Here is a 17,945-nt window from a genome sequence, read left to right on the forward strand (position 1 = left end):
GAAGTTGGAAACAAAGGATGGTGTGGAGGGGGATAGAGATACTGCATAGGAGGGTAGTTGGGAAGAGACAGGGAGAGATGGTGGACCCTGGGGTGGTGGGGAAGGAGGGAGAGATACTGGATGAAAGGGTAGTTGAGAAAAGGAGAGATGGTGGATTTGGGGATGGTGGGGGTCCCTTGCTGCAGCTGCGAGGATGGAGACTAAAAAAAGAAAGATGCCAGACCTCCAGGGGAGAGAAGGGAAATGGAAGCGGAGGACAGAGATGGAAGATGGATGGTTAGCAAGGAGAAAGAAGAAAACAACAAATGGGCAGGAGACCTGGCATGCGAGTTATCAGAAGATGTTTGTCGCAGAGCCTGGGACCAACATGATTTGAATAATGACCAGCCAACAAAAGGTAAAAAAATAATTTTATTTTCAGTTTTGTGATTACAATGTGTCATTTGAAATGTGTATCCTGCCAGAACTGGTGTTAGACCGTGAACGTGAGCTAGGATTTAACAGAGAGAGGAAAAGTCTTTTTTGTTTATTATGTTTACACCACAGCACCAGTGTGGGTAGGAGAAGGCAAAGGGAGTTAAGAGGCTATAAAATAAACCCACCAGGATGTTTGAAAAAAACATAAGGAAAATCGAATCAAAATTTTTTTTCCTGAATCGGGCAGCACTGCTATGCACTGCAGTACTTCCTGACTGACCCAAGGGACCCCCTAAAGCAGGAGCAGAAGTGGCAGTGGACGGCCAGCAAGAGGCAGCGCTGCCGCTTCTGCTTTAGGAGACCTGAAAGAATCGGTGAGCCCGATTAAAAAAAAAACAAAACCAAATAGGGCAGCACTAATTTGTACTCTTAAGAGAGGAGAGTAGGAGAAAGTTTCAGCCAAGATTTGAGCTTGTATGTTCTTTCAGGCTGCTAATAGACCAGTTGGTGTAAATGCTGTTGTACCCTTTCTTTACTATTTACAATTGGAGTTCTCCCAAGCATCTACACCAGGGATCTCAAAGTCCCTCCTTGAGGGCTGCAATCCAGTCAGGTTTTCAGGATTTCCTCAATGAATATGCATTGAAAGCAGTGCATGCACATAGATCTCATGCATATTCATTGGAGAAATCCTGAAATCCCGACTGAATTGCGGCCCTCAAGGAGGGACTTTGAGACCCCTGATCTACACTGTCACGTCTAGTACTCACATACCCCTCCCTAAATCTTAGAATGTTAGCTGCTTAGACACAATGGCTCAGAGTCTAGAAATGGCACCATAAATTAGGCGGCAGTAGGTTTTAATTGGTATGATAATTGATCACGCCATTAAAAACCAATGAAAAACTCAGAAGTTTTCAAATTTCAAGTTTTATTTTAGTTTGATGAATCGCTTATTTAGTTTTACTAAGCGAGATACAACAGTAATAAAAAAAATATAAGCATATATTTAGACATAACATTTAAAATTTCAAATAATGGGTTAGACAAATAGACTTACAGCGCAACCAATACACAAGGTAAAAAGGGACAGAACTACAATTCAATGCTTTGAAGTACAGAGGAGAACCATAAATGGAAAGAATATTAGGGAGGGAAAAGAGGACACCTGGAAGAAAAACTAGTATAAGATTTGAACATAATTTACAGATTAAAAGCATCTTTAAAAAAAGGAAATTCTTTAAGTTACTTTTAAAACGACTCAAATCATTTTCCTCTCTTACATGCTGAGGCAAAGTGTTCCAAAGTTGCCGAGCCATCACAGAAAACATATCATGTCGCCTAGTTCCAATAACTTTCAAAGAGGGGACTACTATGAGCTTTTGACAGAATCATATCTAAGCATGGTGCCTAAGGTCAAAGTAGGTGTGGTTAGGGGGTTAGCCGTGATTTTCTGCCAAACTTAGGCGCCACTAATGTAGGCCTTTGAAATCCTTGCCTATATTACCGGCACCGCAATTTTGTTAATGGCATCTATGAGTGATTGGCACACGGATGGTACTGTGTACAGAATCTGGTCTATTCTGTTTAATAAGTGGAATAGCAAATCCTGTAATAAGCTTGGAAGTAATGGCTAAGATATTTGCTTAATTTTTTTTTACTGTGGCCTGCTAGTAAAACCATTCCTTCTTCTTTTTTTGGTAAAATATTTTTCTTCTTCTTATCTTGTATGCTACTTCCCCCAATATTGCGTTCATACTATATATTTCTTTTTTCCCAATCATATTACTTTTTTGTATAAGCGGATTTGCTTGATGGTGATTATGTTATAAATTTCAGAAATAAAAAAAAATGTACAAGGGAGGGAGGTGGCCACTTATATTTACTTGCTCTGGTATTAAATGTGTCTCTTATTTGTACAGATTCATGCATTTCTGTTCATGTTTTTAAAAAACATTTCTTTGACCCACAGCATTTTATTTGCATTCGATTTTGCAGCGAAGCACTAGAAAATCCGGCTGTGTGCTTTGGCCGACATTCTTTGCTTAAGGTTCAATCTTCTGAGCTGTAACAAAATTTTGTTCACTTTCTGCTTTATCCCTTTAGAATTGGACTGAATGCTTCATCAATCAGCATAATTACATCTCTATTCGCATTCTGCGATTTTTATCTCATTAATTGCTTTTGCTTGTTGTTTTCAGAACCAAAGGATTTCTCTCTGCCTTTAGCTTCTTTTTGCATTGAATCTTTGTTTCTATTCACAGTAAGGGCTATGCCTTAATCTACAGCATTGCTTGTTGCATTTTATCACTTTATTTTCTCATTTGCTTTCTTCATTTTACTTCGGTCTTTTCTACACATTCCCCTGTTGCTTGGTCCCAGCCCTTCCTCTTGTAACCTCTTTCTGCTCTACTTAGACATTTCCTTCCTTTTATATTTGTATGTGCGGCTTATCTTCTCCTAATGTTCAAAAGGTTCCCCTGGATTTGCTTCCTATTAACTAAAAAAACATTCAACACGCATATGCCCTTCCCATACATTTATTTCTTCATCTGTAGATTATCATGTAAATAAATGAAATGAACATGGAGTCTTTTTGTCTGGATTCTCCTGTCATTATGTCTAATGGAGGTCATTTGGCTGAAACATCTCTCAGACTTAATAAATTGTAGTGTGCTTTTCTAACCTGCTCAGTTACTGTATTTAATCTGTATGGCTCCATATTTATATGGCTTATGTTGTCATTACATTTATTTACTGAGAAATATTTTGAACACATTTTTTATGTACTTTAACAAAATCTTCTTTCCCCCCCAAAAAACCCCCCCAATTATCATTACAAAACTATATAAAGGCTGATATTGAAACATGGCAATCAGCATTTTCCTGACTCCCACCAGCGTTATCTCCAAAAGTCCACTGCTGGGCTGCGTCCAGCTCTGACACTCAACTTCCAAGTATATGGAGCAACAAAAACATAGTTGTTTAAGTGTAATATTCAGCACTTAACTGGCTGTGCTGAATTGTTTAAAGATAAGACTGACTTTTATGCGGTTAGTTAAGGGCTGAATATCAGCATTTAACCAGCCAAGTGCTGACTCCTCCTTCAGAATGCTCCCAAAATGGTCAGTTTCTCATTGGGCGCTAACGCTAAGGAGGAAATTCTGTAAATGGCATCTAAAAAGATACTGTAGGTGTCTATCTCTTGTCAGTCATACTTAGGCACCTATTACAGAATCGCACCTAACTTAAAACTTAGGCACCTGTAATGTAGGCCAGAGTTTTAAATGCCTACATTAGGAGCCTAGGAATACCCCTTGGAGATTGATATTAGATCCCCAGTATGTGTTGAGTTAGGATAAAAACTTGTATCAGAAAAAAACATGTACTGTAACTATGGCAAATTGTAACCTTTTAACTGTATATTATGAGGTACATAATAATAATAATGAAAAAGTCTAAAAACCTGCCTAAATGGGCATTTGAATGATCAAAAACACAGGTCGTCCAAGTACCCAATCAAACAGGGTTTTAGAGGTATCTAAAACCAGCTTAGGCCTTTTCCCTACCTCTTTGCACCCAGAGTGTAAAGAGGTGTTTTTGGAGGAGTGAGTAGAGCGGGAGGTGGGCAGCATGTGCTGGCACCAGCAAACCCCCCCCCTTGAATGATTGCAGCAGGAGAGATGGCCAATTTCTCCTGCTGGCACCCGCAAACACCCAGCATCCAAGAACCCCCCCCAATGATTGCGGCAGGAGGGATGGGCATCTCTCCTGCTGCAATCATTTGGAGGGGGGGTTGCGGGTGCTGACAGGAGAGATTGGGCATCTCTCTTGCCGCAATCATTGTTGTTGGGGGGTCACAGCGAGTGCCAGGCAGGAGGGACTGGGCATCCCTTCTACCACGATCATTGCAGGTTGTGGGGGGGGGGGGGGGGGAGAAGGTTCCACGATTCTCTAACTAGCGCTTGACAGATACTGGTTAGAGAATCGTGGTTTTAGGTGAAAGACTGGCCCTCCCACACCTAAAAGGTCTTGTTTTGGGTATTTGGGACTTGGGCGATTAAACTCCTGAAAATACAGATAGGCCATTCTCAACTCCCCCCCCCCCCCCCCCACACACACACACATTTTGGACGTTTTTTTCAAGAATGGACATTTCTCTGTTGCATATTTTGGGTGACTAGAGCCTTAGGCCATAAAGAGACTTAGACTTTTTTTTTTTTCTTATTATGCCCCTCTAAGTATGTTAACCTGTAACCAGTCCTGAGCTCTTTGGGGAGGATGTGATAGAAAATAAATCAATCAATTATAGGTGCCTAAGTCCTTCTCCATCCCTAAACATGTTTACTTTGGAGTTAGATACCGCTAGATGCCATGCAATAGGTGCCTCTCACCCAATTATTATTATTATTTTTTTCAATTATGAGCTTGTTAAAGTTCATAATTGAATCCAATTTACTAATTAAGTTAGGTGCCTATTTATTTAGGTGCTTATCTTTAGACGCCTCTTACAGAATTTCCCCCTAACCAGATATTTTCAGTGGCACTAACCAGATAAGTGCTGCTGAGCAAGCAATTTAACTGGTCATAGTCATCGATCCCATAGTGTACATGCACCATGTGACACAGCATGAAAAGGTGGTTCTGTGTGATTGCCAACCACTCACCTAATGTTTTGTGATACCTAGGGCTTCTATTATTAGGTGTTTGTGTATAGCAAATTTAGCTTTATATTTTCCAGCTAATTAAGGTTACGTGTCAATTTGAAAGAAAACATCAACATCTGATTCATATAAGAGGGCGCTAAACCATGTATAATTCTTAACACAACCGTACCTGATTGAAATATTATGCAAGCTTCAATAGGAAGCCAGTTTGACTGGTTTAAGAATGGAGTGACCCTGTTATATTTACTAGCTTCAATATCATTCTATGAAATGCTAAAACAATATTATTTCAAGAAGTTGACGTTTGAAATTGGTTCTTTATTATTATAAACCAAAGTATTAAGGTTTTTTTTTACATAGCAGGGCCTGTTAAGCAGCTGGAATGTCATGTAGGTTTGATTATCAGGAGCAATTTAATTGAAATTCTCAAGACATCCATACAAGAAACTACTAATAGAGATCTTATGATGGATACCTTTAATATTCTTTTGGATTATGCTAATGTTTAAACTTGGGATTTTTTTTTAAAGTGTTTGATGCCTTTTCATGGATATAAAATATTTTTTAATCTTGATATATCTGCTAGGACAGTATCAACAGAATTTTTGAGGCTGCTTTAATGCTTAACCTCTTATTTATCTGGTCAAAACCCGTGGAGGGGCATAATCGAAAGGGACATCTAAGTCCGTTTACGTCCATCTTGCAAGTCGTCCAAAGTTAAAAAGAGCCCAAGACACATTTTTGAAAGACACGTCCAACTTTTTTTTCGTTTCGAAAATCATCTAATTATACGTCCTGTCAATCTGATCGTCCAAGCCGCTAAATTGTCCATCTTTATACCACATTTCCGTCCAACTTTCCGTCCAAATCCAAAACGCCTAGAACAAGCCCTGTTGGGAGGGGTCTGCAAAGTGATGGATTGAATACCCAGACATGCCACCTAAATAGTGGGGTACCTTACAGGGCACTGCTGTGAACTTCATAAAAAGAGTGCCATGGCTTCTCCTCCCTACAGCTCCCTTATAGGTCATGGTGAGCCCCCCAAACCACCTCCATAATCCCTTAGATCCACTTATCTACCACCCCAATAGCCCTTATGGCTGCAGGAGCCACTTATATGCCAGTAAAGGGTTTTGGGGGTGTATAGGGCAGTGCACATGTTTAAGTATCAATGCAGTGATTACAGGGGCTTATGGGCATGGGTCCTCTTCTCTATGGGTCCCTAACCCACCCCTAAGATAACTTAAGCTGCCTCTGGGCTGGATGACTAGGCTTTCCTATGCCAGGCGGCCAGATGATGATGGTCTGGAGGCTGAAATTTTAAAGTTGTGAATAAAATTTTTATGGGAGTGGTGGAGGGTTTGTGATCACTGGGGTAGTGTGTGGGGGGTCTGTGTTATGTGTTTGAAGTGCTTATCTAGTGAGCTTAGGTGGGTTTTTGTGACTTAGACCATGTTTTACATGGTCTAAGTCACAACATCCAAGTTCCGTCTAAGCTCTGTTGTAAAACTTTTGGTTTTACATGCTGTACGACTTAAGTCTAAGCCAGCCCACGTCCCGCCCAACTCCCGCCCTCGAGACGCCTCACAAAACTCCCCGTTTAGCTTTGGACGTTGAACGGCACTATGAAGGCCTAGGTTGTTTAGAAATACGTCCAAAACCCGTTTTTATTATCGGCACTTGGACGTTTTTGAGAATTGTTCGTCCAAGTGCCGACTTAGGCTGGTTTTTGGACGTTTTTCTCTTTCGATTATGAGCCCCATATTGTTTTAATTGTTCTTATAATACATGAAACTCCCTAATCTCTTTTTTGTCCTGTTTGACTTGACTAGATTTGCAAGTTCTTTTAGGTACTGTCTGTTATGTGTTTGTGTACAATGTAATGTAAGTCTAGCAGCACTGTAGAAATGATAAATTCTGTAATTATGTCAGATTGTAATCAAATATATAATATGTATGTTTAACCTGTAAGCCGTTCTGAGCTCTTTGGGGACAACAGGATATAAAACAAATGAAATATATAAATAATATTAGTAGATTTTTTTGTGGAAGATGCTATAGTAGGGAGATCTGGATGATTATGCCTTTGTTGTATAATTAATATTGGCTGAGTAGGATTTAGGTATAAAGAGTTTTTTTTGTCTATTGTCACTAGGATGCATGCTTCAGATTTTAATTATGTATGTTTCCTCCTCCCCCCACCCCTTGTGTTTCTAGTCAATATGTTATCATGCTTTTATGACCCAGTCTGATGCCTTTATTTTTAAAACTTTGTTTAACTTATTGTAAACCACTTAGACGCAATGATAGGCGGGATATCAAATATTTAATAAACTTGAAACTATGGGCTTCTTTTACTAAGCTGCGATAGCGTTTTTAGCACACGCAGCATTTTAGCGCGCGCTAAACCCACACTATGTGGCTAGAACTAATGCCAACTCCATGCTGGCATTAGCGTCTAGCACGCGGGGCATTTTAGTGTGTGCTATTCCGCGCGCTAATGTCCTAACACAGCTTATTAAAAGCAGCACTGTGCATAATTTTGTAAACCTCTTAGAATTTTTGATTGTGCGGTATGTAAATACAAGTATTAAATCAGATATCAGTATCTTCAGTCATTGGCTCACAGGCATTCTGCTGCTCCGCCATAACTGCTGCAGCTAGGCTCCCTTTTGCTGGAACGACATTTTCCACAGTACCAAAAATGTAGATTTGAATCTAAGACAATTTGTTATAGGAACCTGTGAGAATATTACTGACAAGTGCAACATCGGGAGCTTCCACGGTTAGCTGTTGATGGTGAAAGAGTTATTACATTCCATGGCTGAGATTGGCTTTTAGGCCCTGGCTAAGACCACCTAGCAAAGGATGGTCTATTGTAGGGTTGTCCAACGTCAATCCTTGAGGGCTGCGATCCAGTCGGGTTCTGAGGATTTTCCCAATGAATGTGCATGAGATCTGTTTGCATGCACTGCTTCCATTGTATGCAAATAGATTTCAAGCATATTCATTTGGGGAATCCTTAAAAACTGGAGAGAGAGGGACATGTTGGAACTCGGGAGGGAGGGGAAGGGGCATGTTGAGACTTGGGAGGGAGGGAGAGGGGCGCGTTGGGACTCAGGAGGGAGGGAGAAGAGGCATGTTGGGACAATCGAAGGTAAAGCAGGACTCCCATTCGTAAATACGAGTCCTACATAAGTCGGATGTTTGTAAATGGGGACTGCCTGTTTCTCCACTGCTGGACCTGATTTATGGAATGCCCTTCCAGGAATTTTGAGATTCTGTGGAAATTTATTGCAGTTTAGAAATACTCCAATAATATCTCCAAAATACAGACAACTTCTAACATAGTTTAGAAAAATACTGAAAATGCACGAGCTTTCTTCTTGATATGAATAGATTCGAATAATTGCAGATGATGTATCTTGACAACTTTCTTGTCCTTGTAAAAATACAGTCAAACCTCGGTTTGCGAGTGTTTTCCAAGACGAGCAAAACACTCCAGCAAATTTTAACTTGCAAAACGAGCGTTGTCTTGATAAACGATATGCTACGCTCATCGACATTGTGCATGTTTATACGTAAAGCACATGTACGGTGATTGTTTAGTGGGGCAGCACTTGGCTATGTGGGCTCTCCAAAGTGGTGTGGAAAGGGAAGCTGGCGGATGGCAGAGGCATCGCCCTGAAACGTAGTGACATGTGGCACTGCCTGTAGCTGTACGAGGGTTGCCAGCGCCAGGCCACCTACAAACTGCTGAAGGGGTTGCAGCACCTGGGCATCATCCAGGCAGGTATCCACCCCTGGGCCACCCCTCGCCACTTTCTCCCAGTACCCCTTTTGGGTTGTAGAACGAATCGTTTGAGTTTCCATTATGTCCTATGGGGAAGTTTGCTTTGATATATGAGTGCTTTGGATTACAAGCATGCTTCTGGAACGAATTATGCTTGTAAACCAAGGTACCACTGTATGATGAGTAGTATTCCTCTTCGCCTTCTATATTTTTATTGGTTCAGTTTCTATTGTTTAAAATTATTGTGGAAATGTGATGGATTTCATACTATGTATGTTTATTGTAAGCTGCTTTGGTTTAAAACAGATTATACATGGTTTAAATAAATACATTTGATTGTTCCCCTCCAAGAATAGTAGATTGTGTGGATTATAGGTTTTTAAATAAAAATGAAAAATATACATTTGCAACCCTTTCCAGCTTATTCTCAAGAAAGATTACTGTCCTTAATCAGAGTTTGTTGATTGTAATGAGGCACCTTTCGTAGCATGTTCATGTAACAGAGTCTTCTGTTTACCCAGGGTAATATTAGTGGATTTAGATTCATCTGCCACTTCTCAGAATCTGAACAGCTGAGTCAAGCAGCTAGAAAAGGTGGATTGCAGACAGGCTTTCAGCCAACAGATTTCCAATTTGGAGACCTCCCTAGGGAGGGTTTATAGGTGCCCCAAAAAACCCAAAGGGAAAGTCACCAAATGATTCCACTGTAGAAAGGAGACAGCCAAAAACAAAAGGGAACTGTGGAAACGGAGATCTCAACAACCAGGTTTATTGTCCAAAACTAAGGGCTCCTCTTACTAAGCTGCGCTAGCGTTTGTAGCGCACGCAGGATTTTAGCGTGCGCTAAATCCAATGCTACGCGGCTAGACCTAACGCCAGCTCAATGCTGGCATTAGCGTCTAGCGCGTGCGGCATTTTAGCACACGCTATTCCGCGCGTTAATGCCCTAACGCAGCTTAGTAAAAGGAGCCCTAAAAGTCTTCACAAATAAAAACGATGCATAAACTTGACATATCATAGAAACATAGAAATAGACGGCAGATAAGGGCCACGGCCCATCTAGTCTGCCCACCCCATTCAGTACACAGTAAAAAGTCACATTATGGGCTCCTTTTACCAAGCAGCGATAGCGGTTTTAGCGCCCGCTTAGCATGCGCTGAATTGCCACGTGTGCTAGACCTTAACGCCAGCATTGAGCTGGCATTAGTTCTAGTCGCATAGCGCGGGTTTAGCTCGCGCTAAAATCCTGCGTGCTCTAAAAACACTATCGTAGCTTAGTAAAAGGAGCCCTATATGTTCACTAGTAATATCAAACTATTAAATACTTTTATAGGACCCCGGAAGAAGGTTGTCAAATACCGAAATACAGACCATGTCGGGTCCATGCCACAGACTTTTTGGATATGTCAAGTATACTGTATGCATCGTTTTTATTTGTGAAGACTTAATTTTGGACAATAGACCTGATTATTGAGATCTCCGTTTCCACAGTTCCATTTTGTTTTTGATAGAAATAGGTTCACCAGTACCCGTATTTTCAGGCTTAGGAATACCATCTTGGGAGTCTCCTTCAAATCATTATACATCCTGTTACACCAAGACGGTCTTCCCATTGTTCTTCACAGTAGCAGAAAGCACACTGATCACAAATTGGTTGAACATTTTTCCCTTCTCTCGTTTCTTGATAGAATTCTCATTTTATTTTGATTTATTTGCTGGTATTTATTAACTGCCTTTATGAAGAGATTCACCCATGGTGGTATATGGCAGGCGTAGCTTTGCATAAAACTTAAAAATAATGAAATGACCAACTAAAAACATGTTTACAATCAATGAGGTAAACTTAAAGAGATGGCAAATTGAATCCTAATAACAAGACTAACATGAAAACAGTATCATAACATCATGCTTCTAAGCTGTATAACCATACGTTTGATGCGGTTTACAAAAGATTATCAATGAAAATTATAAAAGAAAGCAGAATCAGTCAGATATTTTGAAAAAAGATAGGTTTTCAACTGCATTCTAAAATGTTGATAAGAGCAAGATGTACAGCTATAACAGCACTGCAGAACAATCATGTATCGGTAATGTGATATGTGTCATCAGAGTATGAATGATATTATAATAGGCACCATGGAAGAATTTTCATATATGATAGATATGGTGCTCATGATGTCCGTGAAACCCAGACAATTTCCAGTGACTCAGGAAATAGTCAAAGCTGCATAAAAATTTCTTTCACTCAAATATTTCCCAAAAAATAAATTTAATTTGCATTTAAAATTAACAATATGATACGGTTACCACGCAGTGCGGAGAAAGTTTCTCTAAATGCCTAGTTCAAGTTCCTGGTTTTCTAGTAGAAATCTTTCAGCACAGATGGTTTCTCGCCAGATCACTTCAAATACAGGCATTTCTTTTTCTCTTCTTTCTTTCTTGTGTGGGCTAGAGGTAGATTGGAGTTCTTGATGATCCCTACTACTCTATCTATTAATAAATCAATAATAGAAAACCCTAACTATTCCCCAAGATTCCACTTTAAACTAGTTATATAAAAGAATAGATAATTGAGATAGCCCTAAACCAGTGGTCTCAAAGTCCCTCCTTGAGGGCCACAATCCAGTCGGGTTTTCAGGATATCCCCAATGAATATGCATGAGATCTATGTGTATACACTGCTTTCAATGCATATTCATTGGGGAAATCCTGAAAACCCGACTGGATTGCGGCCCTCAAGGAGGGACTTTGAGATCCTTGCCCTAAACTATACCCACCCACAATTAACTAATATTTTAATAAACCTCTTATAACAACAAGACCTTAGTGTAGGTCGCCAAGGTTAAAATTAGAAGAAAATCCAAACACTGAATAAATGTTTCAGAAATAATACTTCAAAATGCTCCAATAATACTCCAATAATATCTCCAAAATACAGACAACTTCTAACATACAGCTGTATATAGGCAAAACCCACCCAAACTCAACTGCTCTCCTTGGCAGTTTAGAATACCAGCCCTACTACTGACTTCCTGGAGAGAGAGCTGTGCTGTCTAGAAATCCAAAAGTGACAAGTACAGCTCAGAATTCTTAAAGCTACAGAAATGCTTTTTAAATTTTATTTACAACCTTGGTTACATTATAATTTTGCCGTCCTTGCCCTCTGATCGCCCTTTTATTATTTATTTTATCGCGATGTATTTTACTCTTGCCTAACCCTTGATCCTCTTGTTTCTGTACGTTTCTGTCTGGTCAATTGAATATATATATATATTTTAGTTTTTTTTCTTTTTTTACCTTCTTTTAAATTTTTTAGTATTGTAAACCATCTAGGTACAAGTTGATAGACGATATATCAAATATGGAATAAACTTGGAAACATTCAAATAACATATGTATAATTCTAGCCCTGTTCATTCAGTACAATGGAATGTCTATAGTTGGCTAAGGGGACAAATGCAATTGACAAGGACAAGATGGGTAGGATAATGCCATTGGAATAAATAGATGAATGGCTAAACTGAAGGTAAATTATATGTACAGTTGAATAAGAGATGTTGGAGAGATCCATTACCCAGTGTACCTTCACCAACCACAATGAAATTCATACAAGCTCCAAGACTGGACTCAGATAAATTTCATTGTCCATAGACCTCCTGAACAAATATATGAGAACTCAGATGATCTCTGAGGGTTTCCAAAGGTCGCAAATAAATCTACAGCACCCTGTGCAAAAGTAGAACTAATTACTGTTGACTGTCTAATCTTCCCCTTCCTTTTCTTAAGTTCTCATAATGCAGCAGCAGTAAAATCCAACTAAATAATGAACATATTTATTCTTAGCTCCTCCTGGCTTCACTTAAGCTCTGAAGGGGCTTCATAGGGATATTCCCCTTTGGACATGCTCTTTTGGCATATCTACAGTGTTTCATGGCCATTTTGCTGAGCGATTGACCTCTCTCAATGGTGTCAGCATAGGAGTCAGGCTTCATGACACTCCAAACTGCTCAGCTACCGACTAGAACTGCTATGTCCAGAAAACCATAAGCTCTTCTGGACTAACAAAATGAGCTCCTCCCCAATGAACTGTAGCAAAACTATGGAATGCTCCACAAATTTTGTACCATCATTGTGTAAGAACAATGCTAATTTTCTCTACAGTATTCCAATTTTAGTATATGTGCTCCTGAAACACACATCCATCTGATTATCTCTGAACTGTGTCTCCAATCCCTCCCACATTTCGTCAAATTTTGGTCACATATTAAGTTGTCTAGCCAAAATTTATGTGGTGTACTGGAGGAAAATACTAAAACCAATGATTTGTCCATGCCACTTCTGAAGTGACTTGGACAACTCTTGAGCATATTGACTCCAATCGTTTTAAACTCTGTCAAATTAATTTTAGGCTTACTAAGTGAAAAATGTTAGGCAAGGATTGTTCTGTGCAGCTTCTGGTTTAGTGAATCTTCTGAAAATTGTTTACCTCTCTAGCAAGTCTAGATGCTTCTTTTAAACCTGTGTCCCATGGTTCCTGTTCTCATGTAGCCCAGTTCAGTGTATCTAAAGGTTAGCCCTCGGGAAGGAAGTCCTGGCCTTCCCGTGTAAAAATTAATTTTGTTAAAGTATTTAAAGTTTTGCTTTCTTTGTACCTAGATGTATTCCAATTCTTGGACATGCATTTTTTTTTTCCAATTTGGCAGGAGGGTGAAAGGATAAATAATGACAATAGGATAGAAGTCTCAGTGACACATGATGTATATGTTCATAAACTTTAACATTCATGCTGAGACTTTTCTTGGCATCTTATTTTTCTAAACATTGACATAAAGTGAAGACACAGATGTTCTTAACTAACTTAAATAATTTTGGGAGATTTTTTGCTTAGCTCTCTCATCTCACAGTGCAATAGTCCTATTTTTACTGTTGAGACAGTTGACGTGCATTCGTTCCTACTCGTGACGTGTGATAAAATGTCCTCTCTTTTCATCAAAAAGGAAACATTTGCGCTTTTTTTCTGTATGTAAGGCCTCTTTTACACACAGTAAGGGCTAGATTCAGTAAATGATGCTGGAAAAAAAAAATGGCTCAATGCTATTCTATACTGGGCACTCAAAGATGAGCGCCCAGTATAGAATTAGAATTGAGTGCTGCTGATTTCAGTGCCCCAATTTGGGTGTCAGGCCTTAAGCCTGCTGAAACCATTCTGTACCACTGTGCAAAAATTTCAGGAACACCCCTGATCTGTCCACGCATCTCCCAGCTTTTGGGTTGCACACTGTGAGATCTGTGTGCACATTGCCATAGAATAGTGCGACGCAAGATGTGCACCTAGATCCAAATTGGTGCCAATCGGCACCCAAGTATTGGCACTGATTCTACAAATGGTGCCTAGGTTAGGCCTAATCGCAGATGCCTAACTAAATTCTGCACACAACCCAAATTGATTTAACAAGCTTAATTGGCGTGGTAATTGACCAAGCCATTGATCTTTAATTTGGAAAACAATTTTAAAAATCTAATCAATTAAAAGTTGTACACGGAATTCCTCATGACACCTAGCGAAGCCTAAGTCAAGGCGCCTTCCGACGCCTGCCTTAAAAGTAGGCATGGTTAGGGGCAGAGAATAGGCGTGGTAGATCTAGACATCGCTAGATAGCTGCCAGTAAGTTATGCAGGTAAAGCTTGGCTTGCCTACCTCTAGGACATCTAGCGATGCCTAAGTCTGCTTATTGCCACTAGTTGTGACTCTATAAAGGACAACAATGCAGACTGGTGCTGTTTACAGAATCAGGCCCTTATTGGCTCATTAGCAAGTTTAGATGGGGATTCCAATATCAGCGCCCAAGTGGCTGTACACAGATTTCTTGTACCTTAAGGGCCAAATTCTATAAACGGCGTCCTGATTGTAGGTGGTGGTAAGCATCTTACCGCTCTCTAACCAGCCAATCGGGATACACGTTAAAATAAAACACCCCTAGGCAGGCCGCCTACACTGTAGGCTTCTGTCGCAGTTGAGGGAGACGCATAGGGGCGCTTAAGCTCGCCCAAGGCTGGGTATGGTGTGGTTTTGCCTGGAAGTGGCCTTGGGTGAGCTTAAGCAGCCCTAGGCATCTCCCTAGGGCCGCGATAGGTGCCTGAAATGTAGGCCATTGAAATGCTGGTATACATTTCAATTAGATGCAGCAGTTAAACTGATTGTGGCAAGGAAATCTCCCTGCCATGATCAGTTGAGCGGCTGCAGCAGGGAACCTGCCCTCCCCTGTGAAATCAGTCAGCAGGAGGATGCCCACTTCCTTCTGCCGCCACCCCCGAAGCATCGCACCCCCCCGAAGCATCCCTCATCAAGAAGAGTGCCCAATTCCTCCTCCCCCCCAAAGTATCCCCAGCAGGAAGAATGCCCAATTCCTTTTGCTGACATGCCCTAAAGCATCCCTCAGCAGGAAGAGTCCTCCTTCCGCCACCCCCCAAAGCATCCCCTAGCCCTCCAGTGACCCCCATTCCAGTGTCCCCCCAACAACCTGGAGACCCCCTAATAGGAAGACTACCCCTCACTCATGTTTTCAAGTTTTTAATTAAAATTTGATGTACACACACATTGTCAAATATTTCAAAGCATATTACAAATCTAAAAATGTGTGTGTGTGGAATAATACAGTACATTAATACAAAATAATATGCACATACAAAATTCCATACTGGTACAAAAAGGATAAGGGGATGAACTACAATAATTAAAGCAAAGAGAGAACATATATGAATAACACATCAGAGTGGGGTAAGAAAAGAAAAGAAGGGAGGAGAATAAGAATTGAATCCAGCAAATGAAGACAGATTAGAAGTTAAAAACTCAGGAATATGAAGTTTTAATCCTAAAATAATCCTTTTGTCTATAGTACATCTTGAAGGCATGCTTATACAGAAAACTTTTTAGAGAGTCTTTGAATTTATCTAATGATATTTCTCCACGCAAATAACTTGGTAAAGTATTCCAAAGCTGTGGAGCTATAACAGACAAAATAGTAGACCTCCTTGTGCCAATAACTTTTAGGGAGGGAATAGTAAGAAGATGCTGCTCTGCTGATCTTAACGGTCTAGAATGGAGTGTACGGTATAAGAAGACAATCAAGAAATACCGGTGCATTTGATAGCTGGATTTTAAAGGTAATTAAAGCAATTTTATATGTGATTCTATTGGAGATCGGCAGCCAATGTGTTTTTCTCAGAAGTGGTGTCACATGATCGTATTTTTTAGAATTGGTGATGATTTTTATTACCATATTTTGTATTATTTGTAACCTCAATTCTTTCTGTGTGATGCCCTTATACAATGAATTACAGTAATCCAACCTTGAAATTATTAACTCCCCTATACCTTTTAAAATGAAGGTCTGTCCAGAGGGAAGTATCCACCCTCCGGCCGGCAGGCCCGCTACTGCAAAATGGCAGGCCTTTCCCTTCCTGGTGCATTCTGGGATGCACCGTGGAGGAGCTTAAGGCCCTGATTAGCTCAGATGCCTAAGGCCCCTCCCATAGGGGCATATGAGCCAATCAGGGCCTTTGGATTCTCTTTGGTGCATCCTAGAATGCACCGGGAAGCGGAAAGCCCACCATGGAGGGTGTATGCCTACTTCCAGCTAGACCTTCATTTTAAAAGGTGTGTGTGTGTGTGGGGGGGGGATGGTCTTCTTGTTAAGGGGAATGTTGGGTGGGGTCTCTAGGTGGGTAGGGGGGACCCTGAAAGGGCGGAGTCACCGGGTAGCTGGGGATGCTTCGGGGGAGGGTGATGCTTTGGGGGAAGGGTGACAGGAGGAATTGGACACTCCTTCTGCCAAGGGATGCTTCAGGGTGGGGTGATGCTTCAAGGGGTAGCTGCATGAGGAATTGGGCACTCCTCTTGCCAAGGATAGTTGGGGGTGGGGTTCGGGGTTTCTGGCAGGAGGGAGTGGACATCTCTCCTGCCAGCCAGCTTTTGTGTGTGTGTGTGGGGGGGGGTCGGGGGGGTTGGGGGTTCCCTGCTGCTGCCGCTCAGCTGATCGTGACAGGGAGATTCCCTTGCCGCAATCAGCTCAGCGGAAACGCGATGCTCTAAACAGCGTCTGTGACATGGACACTGTTTAGAGAATCAGGGTGGTTAGGCATCTGTCTGTTAGGACAGACGCGGTTTTGTATAGGACACCCGTGTGCAATTCTCAAAAGCTGCTTAGATGGCTGCTGACACTGGGTATCCTATACAGAAACAGGCCCTAAGTTTTTGCTATTGCATCCAAAGGTCCTACAGATTGGATCAGTTCTTTGTAAATGCGTGGTTAGATATGGCAATACTAAATATGCATTTTTTAATTTTCTCAGTCAGGGTTATAAGGTTAAAACTATTCCTTTGTGGATCTAGATCATAGCCAGCCTCTTCAGGTTTAACTCACAAGCCTTCTCTTTAATTTATATAATGTGGCTGTGAATCATTGTTTGCATTTTTTTCCTTTGGGTCATTCCATGTTAAGCAGTCTAATTTTAGAAAAGTGTCCCATCTCACCATCACGGATTGTGATGAAACTATGCATGCTGAATCTTACATGACTCTAACTTTGGTAAAGTTTAGGATTCACCAGTGGAATACTTGTGGAGATATAGTTTTTGTTTGATACCATACTGTGACCATGTACAATATCCCTGCATAATTTTTGCAACTTTAAGTTAAAATATTTCCTTGGTTATATAAGTAAAACAAATGAAACTTGGCAATCTTATACAAGCTTTTACAATCAATGGAACTAATGCAGATTTTCATCTTTTGAAACTGACAACATGTAAAAAAGGTTCAAAGAGGGCTGAAAAAATGAATGCGCTAAAACATTTCAAAGATTAGCATTCTTTGGCTCCTGTAATAAAGCTATCCCCATAAAATTTTGCCTATTATTTTGTTCTCAAATGTATGATTTCAATTTATAAGCTAATCTCGTTACTTTAAAATTTCCCACTTTAAATTTTGTCATGTTTTTGAAAAATGTCAAAAAATAGGTATTTTTTTACCATCTTGTACAAAAAAGGGTTATTTAGAAAAAAATTTT

The 17,945-nt window shown here is 40.4% G+C and overlaps 1 protein-coding gene and 1 non-coding gene across 2 annotated transcripts in view; one reads left to right on the forward strand and one right to left on the reverse strand.

Annotated features, from left to right (window-relative positions):
- Positions 1-17,945, forward strand: part of FBXL7 (F-box and leucine rich repeat protein 7) — a 501,276-nt gene that overhangs the window by 41,488 nt on the left and 441,843 nt on the right. The gene's annotated exons all lie outside the window — the stretch shown is intronic.
- LOC117356147 lies at positions 12,971-13,072 on the reverse strand. The gene has a single exon (XR_004538579.1). It is a non-coding gene; the product is annotated as a U6 spliceosomal RNA (small nuclear RNA).

This window comes from Geotrypetes seraphini, chromosome 2 (assembly GCF_902459505.1).
Source record: "Geotrypetes seraphini chromosome 2, aGeoSer1.1, whole genome shotgun sequence".
Taxonomy (NCBI): Eukaryota; Metazoa; Chordata; class Amphibia; order Gymnophiona; family Dermophiidae; genus Geotrypetes; species Geotrypetes seraphini.